The 12994-nt window shown below is 39.8% G+C and overlaps 1 protein-coding gene across 1 annotated transcript in view; it reads right to left on the reverse strand.

Annotated features, from left to right (window-relative positions):
* Positions 1 to 12994, reverse strand: part of LOC106082328 (BMP-binding endothelial regulator protein) — a 193413-nt gene that overhangs the window by 165803 nt on the left and 14616 nt on the right. The gene's annotated exons all lie outside the window — the stretch shown is intronic.

The following is a 12994-nucleotide window of genomic DNA, read 5'->3' on the forward strand; positions in this document are numbered from 1 at the left end:
CCCCAAATTTCGGCGAGATTCGACAATAAATGCGCCTTTTATGGGCCCAAGACCTTGAATCGAGAGATCGGTCTATATGATAGCTATATCCAAATCTGAACCGATTTGGGCCAGGTTGCAGAAAAATGTCGAAGAGCCTAACATAACTCATTGTCCCAAATTTTGGCCAAATCGGACAATAAATGCGCCTTTTATGGGCCCAAAACTTAAAATCGAGAGATCGGTCTATATGGCAGCTATAACCAAATCTGGACCGATCTGTGTCATAGTGCGCAAGTATGTCAAGGGGCTTTACTTAACTCACTGTCCTAAATATCGGCGACATCGGACAATAAATGCGCCCAAAACTTAAAATCCAGAGATCAGTCTACATGGCAGCTATATTCAAATCTGAACCGATCGGGGCCAAATTGAAGAAATATATTAAAGGGTCTAAGACAACTCAATGTCCCAAATTTCAGCAAAATTGGATAAAACATGTGACTTTTTTGGGCCTAAGACCCTAAATCGGCGGATCGGTCTATATGGCAGCTATATCCAAATCTGGACCGATCTCGGCCAAATTAACGAAGGAGGTCGAAGGTCCTAACGCAACTCATTGTCACAAATTTCAGCAAAATCGGAAAATAAATGTGGCTTTTATGGGCCTACGACTCTAAATCGGCGGTTCGGTCTATATGGCAGCTATATCTAAATTTGGACCGATCTATGCCAAATTGAAGAAATATATCGAAGGACCTAACACAACTCACTGTCCCAGGTGTCAGCAAAATCAGATAATAAATGTGGCTTTTATGGGCCTAAGACCCTAAATCGGCGGATCGGTCTATATGACAGCTATATCCAAATCTGACCCGATCGGGGCCAAATTGAAGAAATATATCGAAGGACCTAACACAACTCACTGTCCCAGGTGTCAGCAAAATCAGATAATAAATGTGGCTTTTATGGGCCTAAGACCCTAAATCGGCGGATCGGTCTATATGACAGCTATATCCAAATCTGACCCGATCGGGGCCAAATTGAAGAAATATGTTAAAGGGTCTAAGACAACTCAATGTCCCAAATTTCAGCAAAATTGGATAAAACATGTGACTTTTTTGGACCTAAGACCCTAAATCGGCGGATCGGTCTATATGGCAGCTATATCCAAATCTGGACCGATCTCGGCCAAATTAACGAAGGAGGTCGGAGGTCCTAACGCAACTCACTGTCACAAATTTCAGCAAAATCGGAAAATAAATGTGGCTTTTATGGGCCTACGACTCTAAATCGGCGGTTCGGTCTATATGGGGGCTATATCAAGATATAGTCCTATATTGCCCATCTTCGAACTTAACCTGCTTAGAGATAAAAAAAAAGAATCTGTGCAAAATTTCATTTCAATATCTCCATATTTAAAGACTGTAGCTTGATTTCAACAGATAGACTGACAGGCGGACGGACATGGCTAAATCGTCTTAGTCGGAAATGGATATTTCGGTGTGTTGCAAAGGGAATATACCCCCATCCTTTGAAGGTGGGAAGGCCTCCAGGGTTCTAGTTTGTGGGTTAAGGGATAAGGGTTGGCCATCAGAAACCTGGTCAAGAAAGTGGCTATCATAATGAAATTGGTATTAATTTCTTGCTCTATACCCCAATGCATTTCATTTGAGCACCATAATGTCAAGGTAGGTAAATATGTACTATATAGGGGTGTTTTGAGAGTGAAGTGGACCCCAAAAACTTAGTCCTGCAAAAATATTAGCACCTTGTTCTACTCTCAAATATGGCTTGTATCGGGTGTGTGCCCTAAAAACTATTAACATCGTTCTCCACTCAAAGAGAGCCCCACATTGTCATAGTGATCAAATACTTTCAATTTGGGGGTTGTTATGGGAGTGGGACGTCCCCTAGACAGTTAGTCCCGAATGCTGATATCAGATTCGTGTTCTACTGCCAAATAACTTTGAGCCCCACTTTTTACCGAATCTTGATATCAGATTCGTGCTCTTCTCCCAACGACCTTTCATTTGAGCCACATATTGCTATGGTCGGTATATTTGTCCTCTTTGGGTGTTGTTTTGGGGGAGGGGTGCCCCCCAAACTCTTGGTTCCACATTTTGATATCAGATTCGTATTCGATTCTCAAATACCTTTTATTTGAGCCACATATTCATATGGTCTGTAAATGAGTACTGTTTGGGGGTGTTTTGGGGAAGGGGAGGAACCCCAGTAACCTGGTCCCGAAAGTGGATATCAAAATTCGTGTTCTACTCCCAAATGGTTTTATTTCAGCCCCATATTGCCATGGTCGGTAAATATGTCCGATTTGGGAGTGTTTTGGGACTGGGGCGGCCTCCTAAGTGCTTGGACCCAATTTTTAATACCAGATTCGTTTTCCACTCTCAAATACCTTTCATTTGAGTCCCATATTGTCGTGATTGGTCTATAAATATGTTTTGAGGATTTTGAGGTGGGTCGGTCCCCCCTAGGTACCCCTTCCAAAATTTGGATACCAGAATTTTGATTTTAAAAGAGATTTACTAAAAGAGAGCACACAAAATTTAGCTTAAATCGCACAACCCATCTCCGAGATCTGGCGTTCCTGCAAATTCGGGCAAAGGGGAAGGTCCGCCCCCCCATCATATATCAAAAAATTTAATTCCCTATTTTCACCAATTTCCAAAAAATTGGTTTAGTTGATTTTGAGTCTATACGGAATAGACAAACAAACACAAATTGATTTTTATACCCACCACCATAGGAAGGGGGTATACTAATCTAGTCATGCCGTTTGTAATACCTCGAAATATTCGTCTAAGACCCCATAAAGTACAATATATATATTCTTGATCGTCTCGACGTTCTGAGTCGATTTAGCCATGTCCGTCCGCCCGTCTGTCGAAATCACGATAGCGGTCGAACGCGTAGAGCTATCCGCTTGAAATTTTGCACAGATACTTAATATTGATGTAGGTTATTGGAGATTCCAAATGGGCCATATCGGTTCAGATTAAGACATAGCTCCCATATAAACCAATATCCCGATTTGACTTTTTGACCCCCTGAAAGCCGCAGTTTTTGTCGGATTTGGCTGATGGTGTTGCATGTGGTGTTCTGTTATGATTTTCAACAACTCCGCTCAAAATCGGTCGAGAATCTGATATAGTTCCCATATAAACCGAACTCTCGCTTTGACTTCTTGAGCCCTTACCAGCCTCAATTTTTGTCCGATTTGGCGGAAATTTTGCATGTGGTGTTTTGTTATGACATCCAATAAATGTGCCAACTACGGTTCAGATCGGTCTAGAATCTGATATAGCTTCCATATAAACCGATCTCCCGATTAGACTTCTTGAGTACCTGGAAGCCGCAGTTTTTGTCCGATTTGGCAGAAATTTTGCATTTAAGTTCCGTTATGAATTCCAACAATTGTCCTATGTACGGTCCAAATCGGTTTATAACCTAATATAACTCCCATATATAGCGATCTCTCGATTTGACATCTTGAGCCCCTACCAGCCTCAAATTTTGTCCGATTTGGCTGAAATTTAGAGTTCCCTTATGAATTCCAACTACTGTGTTAAGTATGGTCCAAATCGGTCTACAACCTGATATAGCTCCCATTTAAACCGATCTCTCGATTTGATTTCTTGAGCCCATGAAAGCCACAATTTGTGTCCTATTTGGCTGAAATTTTGCATTTAAGTTCCGTTATGAATTCCAATAACTCTGCTTAGTACGGTCCAAATCGGTCTATAACCTGATATAGCTGTCATGTAAACCGATCTCTCGATCAGTTTGTGCGGTTCCTAGAAGCCTTAATTTTTGCTGGTTTGTATAAATTTTTTATTTTGTACCAGGAGGAGCTACCAATGCATTCAGAAAAGGTCACAGATTGGGGCGGTTTATGGGTTGGTGGCATCATTGGACCGTACTTCTTTAAAGATGATGCGAATCGTAACGTAGCTGAAAATGGTGAGTGCTACCGTGGGATGAAATCCAACTTTTTTTTACGCAAAATGCAAAAGCTTGACTTGATTGACATGTGGTTTCAGCAAGACTTTGCCACATGCCACACTTATTGAGAGGCGAGTTCGGTGAACATTTTATTTCACCTTCGGGACCGCCTAGATCGTGGTCGCCTTTAGACTATTTTCTTGTGGGGCTATGTTAAAGCTCATGTCTAAACGGACAAGCCCGTTTCAATTGATGCATTGGAAGACAACATTGAAGCATTTATTCGTGGGATACCGGCCGAAATTTTGGAAAGAATATGGCAAAATTAGACTAAGCGGATGAAGTATTTGAGGCGCAGTCACGGTCAACATTTGCATGAAATAGGCTTCAATCATAACATTATATGGACCGTACTATAGATTTAAATAAAGATTTCATGGAATTTTCTGAATTTTAAGTGTTTTTTTTTCTTTAACTTGCCTGTAGCTCTTTAAAAATCACCCTTTACATAAGGTGTATGCAGCTGAAGGCTTTAAAACTGTCATCAACATTGCCGAACCCATAAACACCAGCTGAACCTTTTTCTCATAATCTCCCCAGGATTCGAATCCTATCACTAGTTGTTATAATCGTCCAATTCAATGCCATTTTCAACCCTCTGACATTTTTATTCTTAATTTTTAAAAAATCTTCCATCTGCAGATTCATAGGTCTTCCTTGCCCCTTTTACTGGGTGGTTGCTGTCTCTAAGGTGTCCCCCTAAAAAATCGAAAATTAACCACAACCAAAATATGTTAAAAAAACAAACACTTTGAAGAAACCAAAACAGAGCCTTTGTTCGTTTTTGATGGACATGATTCAGAAGCACTCTGGTCATTTGTTTGTCTTTATGGCTACAGACAGAGGAATAAAAAAAAAACACTTTTTTTTGGTTGTTATGGGTTTAGGCGGACGGTGTATTTTTTTGTTCTTCTTCTTCTTCATTGATTTCTTTTTTGTCAGCAAGCCATGCCATGGTTTTGGACTTTGCTCGATGTTGGTTGCTGTTTTGTTGTTTTTGTCTTTGTTGGTCGATTTGTTGGCACAAGGAAGCAATTAAGGTCGAGTGTCACACAAGAAGCGGTTTTTTTCTTCGTCTGGTCAGCACCTAAAATGGCCAAAACGTCGAAAATAAGCGAAGAACCATAAGGTATGTTATTGGTAGAGTGTGTATGGGGCGATTGGCAGGCAAGTTAATGAAAGACTTTTTGTGGTTTTATTGTTTATTCGATGGAGGCATAAAATGTGTGGTGGGGTATTCCTTTTTAAGGGGTTTTTTTTTATCAATGGGTTAAGCGGCAATGGGGAACTCTCGATTCTATAGGAAATATTATTGGATGGTAATTTTATAGAATAGATATGAGGAACAGATATGTCCGTCTAACCGTCTGTCCGTCCGTCTGTTGTAATCACTCTACAGCCTTCAAAAATTGAGATATTAAGCTGAAATTTGGCACAGATACGTCTTTTTGATGCACGCTGGTTAAGTTCTTGAACGGGCCAAATCGGACGGTAATAGGATATAGCTGATATATAGACCGATTTTCCGATAAAGGGTTTAATGCCGATAAAAACTTTATTTTCATCCGATTTTGCTGAAATTTGAAACAGTGAGTAGTTTAAGGCTTCCCGACAACTGACCCAAATATGGTTCAGATCGGACTATATTTAGCTATAGCTACCATATAGACCGATCTCCCGATAAAGGGTCTGAAGCCCAATTGCGCTGAAATTTAAAGCTGTGAGTATTTTTAGGCCTCCCGACATCTGACCTATATACGGTTTAGATTGGACTATATTCAGATAGGACTACCATATAGACCGATCTTCCGATTAAGGGTCTGAAGCCCATAAATGCTTTATTTTTTAACCGATTTCGCTGAAACTTGCAACATTGGGTTCCCGATATCTGACCTAAATATGGATTAGACCGATCTCCCGATAAAGGGTCTGAGGCCCATAAAAGCTTTATTTTTTATCCGATTTCGCTGAAATTTGAAATAGTGTGCAGTTTTAAGGCTTCCAACATCCGACCCATATATGGTACAGATCGTACCATATTTAGATATATCTACTACCGATAAAGTGTCTGAAGCCCATAAAAGATTTATTTTCTATCCGATTTCGCTGAAATTTAATGCAGTGAGTAGTTTTAGTCCTCAAGATATCTGACCCAAATATGGTTCAGATTGAACTATATTCAGATATAGCTGCCATATAAACCGATCTTGGGTCTTGACTTCTTCAGCCTCTAGAGGGCGCCAATATCGTCCGATTTGACTGAAATTTTGCACATAGTGTTTTGATATCACTTCCAACAAATATGTTAAGTATGGTTCAAATCGGTTCATAACCTGATATAGCTGCCATATAAACCGATCTTGGGTCTAGACTTCTTGAGCCTCTAGATGGCGCAATTCCCATCCGATTTGACTGAAATTTTGCACGACGTATTTCGCTATGATTTTCAACAACTGTGCTAAGTATGGCGCACATTGAGACATAACCTGATATAGCTGCCATATAAACCGATCTTGGGTCTTGACTTCTTCAGCCTGTAGAGGGCGCAATTCTCATCCGATATGACTGAAATTTTGCACGTAGTGTTTTGGTATCACTTCCAACAAATATGTTAAGTATGGTTCAAATCGGTTCATAACCTGATATAGCTGCCATATAAACCGATCTTGGGTCTTGACTTCTTGAGCCTTTAGAGGGCGCAATTCTCTTCCGATTTGACTGAAATTTTGCACGACGTATTACGCTATGACATCCAACAACTGTGCTAAGTATGGCGCACATTGAGACATAACCTGATATAGCTTGCATATAAACCGATCTTGGGTCTTGACTTCTTCAGCCTCTATAGGACGCATTTCTCGTCCGATTTGACTGAAATGTTGCACATAGTGTTTTGATATCACTTGCAATAACTGTGCGAAGTATGGTCCTAATCGGTCCATAACCTGATATAGCTGCCATATAAACCGATCTTGGGTCTTGACTTCTTCAGCCTCTAGAGGGCGTAATTCTCATCCGATTTGACTGAAATTTTGCACATAGTGTTTTGATATCACTTCCAACAACTGTGCCAAGTATGGTCCTAATCGGCCCATAACCTGATATAGCTGCCATATTAACCGATCTTGGGTCTTGACTTCTTCAGCCTCTAGAGGGCGCAATTCTCATCCGATTTGTCACAAATTTTGCATAACGACTCCTCCCATGGCCTTCAACATACGTGTGGAATATGGTCAGAATCGATCTATAGCTTGATACAGCTCCCATATAAACCGATCTTCGGATATCGCTTCTTGAGCCCCTAATCGGACTATAACTTGTTTTGTATTATTTTATCTAATGTATGTCTTATATCGAAATCTAAGGCATGCGAATTGGAAATCATTTTACGTTGCTAGTTTATTTTTGTTTATTTATGATTTTTTTTTTTGTTTTTGTTAATTAAAACAAAGTTTTACTTTGGTCTTGTTTATGAAAGTTTAAATTTTTTTCTTTAACTTGAAATATGATTTTTTTTTTTTTACCTAAACATCACCCGTTGATTTTTTTTTCTTCTTCTTCTTCTGTGTGTAGTTGAAGACAATGAAGACGCCACACAATGACAATGCCCATGGGATGGATGACTGTGACAAAAGTTAATAGAGGGTTTAGGCCATATGTTAATTTTTGTTTTTTTTTTTTTTTTTTGATTTTTATTTTTTTAGTGGATTTATTTACGCATCAATAAAAGCATTTAAAAGTCGTAGACAATGGTGCTGCGATTGGAATGTCACAGATGAACAAATCAGTGGGGAATTCCATTTATTGGCTGACAAAATCGAATGTAAATAGACACTGATCTCAAACTTCAAGACTGCCTGTGGTGGTCCAAATAAATTTACCACTAGTGCGACATCCGAGGTGGGGTGGGGTTTGGGGGTTGACGGGGGAATATTGTACCTCGTGCCGCATGGCTCTTTGTTTGTCTTGGACTTGTTCGATTGATGGTGTTATGAAAGAAATGTCAAAATAAATAAAATCAAATATCATTTTAGCTGTCAAGAATAGATGAAATGGCCTTACATTGTTCAAAAGGTGTTATGATGAAGTGTGGGATTGAGTGGAGGCCAGAGTGGAATTTATAAAATAAATATGTACCACAATGGGCCCTACTACCCAGTCTGCGATTTGGAGTATAGAAAAGGCATGTGTAAAAATATGGAAAAATTTTGTGAAAATTTTTAGGGAAAACTTCTGTCAAATTAGCAAAAATTAAAGTTTACATGGGAGCCATATCAGGTTATAGACTGATGTAGCTCACAGTTGTTGGAAGTCATAACACAACACAAAGTGCAAAATGTTACTCCAATAGGACAAAAATTGCAGCTTCCAGGGGTTCAAGAAGTCAAATCGGGAGATCGATGTATATGGGAGATATATTAGGTTAATGACAGATTTGGACCGTACTTGGCACAGTTGTTGGAAGTCATAACAAGTCTATACGAAACAAACAAACCGAGTCCCATATATCCATGATTGGCTAATGTGCCCATTTTTGGGGCTTTTGTAGGGGTGGGGTGACCATCTATACTTCGACTTGAATTTGTATGCCAGATTCGTTATCTACTCCCGCATACTTTTCATTTGATACCCATATTGTCCCGATCGGTCCACTTTTGATTTTGGGTTGTGTTTCTGGCATAAGGGAGAGGGTCCGTCCCCCTTCCGATACCGAAAATTATATGTTTACTCCAGACAAATGTATACAATATGCGAAAATTTCGAGACAATCGGTTCTGCCGTTTTTCAGTCTATACGGAACAAACAAACCGAGTCCCACATATCCGTGATTGGCTAATGTGCCCATTTTTGGGGATTTTGTAGGGGTGGGGTGACCATCTACACTTCGACTTGAATTTGTATGCCAGATTCGTTATCTACTCTCGCATACTTTTCATTTGATACCTATATTGTCCCGATCGGTCCACTTTTGATTTTGGGTTGTGTTTTTGGCATAAGGGGGAGGGCCCGTTCCCCTTTCGATACCGAAAAATTATACAGCCTTTGTTTCCTTCCAGACTAATCTACACAATATGCGAAAATTTCGAGAAAATCGGTTCTGCCGTTTTTCAGTCAATACGGAACAAATCCGAGTTCCATATATCCATGATGTGCTCATTTTGGGCGTTTTTGTGGGGGTGGGGTGACCCCCTATACTTCGACTTGAAGATTCGTTATCTACTCCCGCTTACTTTTCATTTGATACCCTTATTGTCCTTATCGGTCCACTTTTGATTTTGGATTGTGTTTCTGGCATAAGGGGAGGGTCCGTCCCCCCTTCCGTTATTAATAAATTATAAAGCCTATTCCTACTTTCCGACCATATTCGTAATCTACTCCCAAATACCTTTCATTTGAGTCCCATATTGTCATGATCGTCAAATAAACCTATTTTAAGTGGTTTTGGGGCTGGGGCGGCTCCCCAGGTACATGGACCCTACTTTTATTATGAAATTCGTACTCTACTCTTGAATACCTTTCATTTGAATTCTATATTGCCCCGATCGATCTACATTTATTTTTGGGTAGTACTTTTCGAGTAAGGAGGAGGGTCCTCCCCCCTCCCTATATCAAAAAGTTATATAGCCTATGTGTCCTTTCGGACCAACCTACACAACCTGTGAGAATTTCAAGGTAATCGCTTCAGCCCTTTTTGAGTCTATACGGAACACATAAACAAATCGACAAACAAACACAAATCGAATTTTATATGTAAGGTGGGGTCTTAGAAGAATATTTCGAGTTGTTTCAAACGGAATGACTGAATTAATATACCCCCTGTCCTATGGTGGTGGGTATAAAAATTTTCAAATTATTATAAAAAAATTTTTCATATACATATTACAAAAAGACCTAAGAAACACGACCTTTAGAGACTCATAAAGCAAAATCGGAACAAAATTTAGAACTCTGAAGTACATCGCAAAAGCATTGGAACTCTTCCTTCAGGCACTTTCACAAGGCCAAAAATGCCTGAAGGAGCGTTGTGTTAGTCTTCTACGGTCCTCTGGAAGCTTCAATTTTGGTCAGATTTGAAAGAAATTTGGTATTAAAAGTAAAGATATGCCCCTTAATTGAGTTAATTTCTGATATTTTTTGGCAGAATCCATTGAATCGAATATAGCACTTTTTTAATTATTTTATTTGTAATACTTTGCATACATATCTAAATTTAAAAAAAAATGATCATATTAGTATGAATATTTCATGATATCATAAATTTCTTTGGCTTATAAATTTAAACAAAAATCTGATTGCAAATCAATTTGTGGCTGTCAGCCTATGCTGCCTTCATCATGTGCATCATGATCAATGTGAATGAATATGGCAGGCTGACCGGCTGGCTGGCTGGACAATGACCATAAAAATTAATTCATTTGCAAACATTTAAATCATGTCATCTGACATACCATGCTGTTGTAGTTGTGGTTGTTGTCATTGCTGTTCGCATGTTGGAGCAAGCACAGCTCTATGGCTAAGCAGTTGTTGTTGTTTACGATCTTTGTTGTTCGAAATCAAAATTTGAATGTCGTCGTGTGATCCCTATTTGAGCATGTGTCATCGTGTTATTCCTAATATGACTAATGCCCAAATTTGGCAAATGATTGGGTTAAACAGAATAAACAGACAGACAGACATACATACACACACACACACAATGCCACTATTGTCTGTCTATCTGTGATTGGAAGTCTGAATGAAAATTGCTTTTGGTGTTCGTTCATTGTCCCATTGGTGTTAGCATTAAAATTGTTTTTGGAAGATTTCGGCGAGAATATTAATCATGCGCGCCTGCCTGCCTGTCCATGATGGCCCAACACATATTTGGTGGGGTGGGGGGGGGGGGGGCATTGAAAGGAGACGAACACAAATCGTTTAGCGCTACAACAGATTATGCATACTCTTGCTGCTCCCCAAACTCAAACATGCTACAACAAGTTCGATGTATGAAATAATTTGTGTGCAAAAAAATAAATTGATTTTGTTTTTTTTTTTTTTTTCTTAATCGTTTTTGTTTTGAACAATGATTTCTTCTGTTCTTGTTGTCTTTGTTGTTGTTGTTGTAAGATTCTTTTGTTTAATCAAATTTGCAATGCACGTCGCCGTGTGCTGTTTGTTGATAAAGGCCGACATGGGTATATGGTCGGCATAGGCGATGGACAGACAGACGGACGGACGTACATTCACCCGTAGAAAAGGAAATTTTTGCCAACACATATCAATTCTCAGGTTTATTGACATTAGCCCGCTATGTTTTTGTGTTTTACTCGGGATTGCCCTACAACATCGTTCTACATAGTCTATGAACTGGTATGATGGTTTAAGCCTGGCAGACATTTCGGCTGCCATGCTTATGTCTACGTTTAGAAATTTGAATAAAAAGTGATTTTCATATACTGGAGAGTTGAATAACAAAGTTTCAAAACAAAGAAGATATGGCATTAAGATAGGCTGAGTCAAAAACAAGTAAGTGCTAAATGCTTACACAAATGCGCTTCCAGAAGTAAAATCGGTTTATATGGGAGCTATATCAGATTATGGACCGATTTTGACCGTACTTGGCTCAGTTGTTGGAAGTCATAACAGAACGCTATGGGCAAAATTTCATCCAAATCGGATGGAAATTAAGGCTTCCAAGGGCTAAATACGTCAAATCGGGAGATCGGTTTATATGGGAGCTATATTAAGTTATAGACCGATTTGGACCGTATTTGACACAGTTGTTGGAGGTCATAACAGACAAATATGTGCTAAATTTCAGCCAAATGGGACAAAAATTGCGGCGTGTAAGGGCTCATGAAGTTAAATCGGAAGATCGGTTTATATGGCAGCTATATCAGTTTCTTGACCGATTTGAACCGCACTTGGCACAGTTGTTGGGAGTCATAACAGAACATCATGCGCAAAATTTCAGCCAAATCGGATGAAAGATGAGACTTCCTGGGGCTCAAGAAGTCAAATCGGGAGATCGGTTTATATGGCAGCTATATCAGGTTATAGACCGATTCGGACCATACTTGGTACAGTTGTTGGAGGTCATAACAGAACATCATGGGCAAAATTTCAGCTAAATCGGATGAAAGTTGAGGCTTCCAGGGGCTCAAGAAGTCAAATTGGAAGATCGGGTAATAAGGGGGCTATATCAGGTTATCGACCGATTTGGACCGTACTTGCCTCAGTTGTTGGAGGTCATAACACAACACTATGTGCTAAATTTTAGCCCAATCGGATGGAATTTGAGGCTTTCAGGGGCTAAAGAATTCAAATCGGAAGATCGGTTTATATGGGAGCGATATCAGGTTATAGACCGATTCGGACCGTACTTGGTACAGTTGTTGGAGGTCATAACAGAACATCACGGGCGAAATTTCAGCCAAATCGGATGAAAGATGAGACTTCCAGGGGCTCAAGAAGTCAAATCGGGAGATCGGTTTATATGGGAGCTATATCAGGTTATAGACCGATTCGGACCGTACTTGGTACAGTTCTTGGAGGTCATAACATAACATCATGGGCAAAATTTCAGCCAAATCGGATGAAAGATGAGACTTCCAGGGGCTCAAGAAGTCAAATCGGGAGATCGGTTTATATGGGAGCTATATCAGGTTATAGACCGATTCGGACCGTACTTGGTACAGTTCTTGGAGGTCATAACATAACATCATGGGCAAAATTTCAGCCAAATCGGATGAAAGATGAGACTTCCTGGGGCTAAAGAAGTCAAATCGGGAGATCGGTTTATATGGGAGCTATATTAGCTTATAGACCGATTCGGACCGTACTTAGTACAGTTGTTGGAGGTCATAACAAAACATCATGGGCAAAATTTCAGCCAAATCGGATGAAAGTTGAGGCTTCCAGGGGCTCAAGAAGTCAAATCGGGAGATCGGTTTATATAAGAGCTGCATCCAAATCTGAACCGATATGACCCAGTTGCAATCCCCAACTACCT

Source organism: Stomoxys calcitrans, chromosome 5, assembly GCF_963082655.1.
Source record: "Stomoxys calcitrans chromosome 5, idStoCalc2.1, whole genome shotgun sequence".
NCBI lineage: Eukaryota > Metazoa > Arthropoda > Insecta > Diptera > Muscidae > Stomoxys > Stomoxys calcitrans.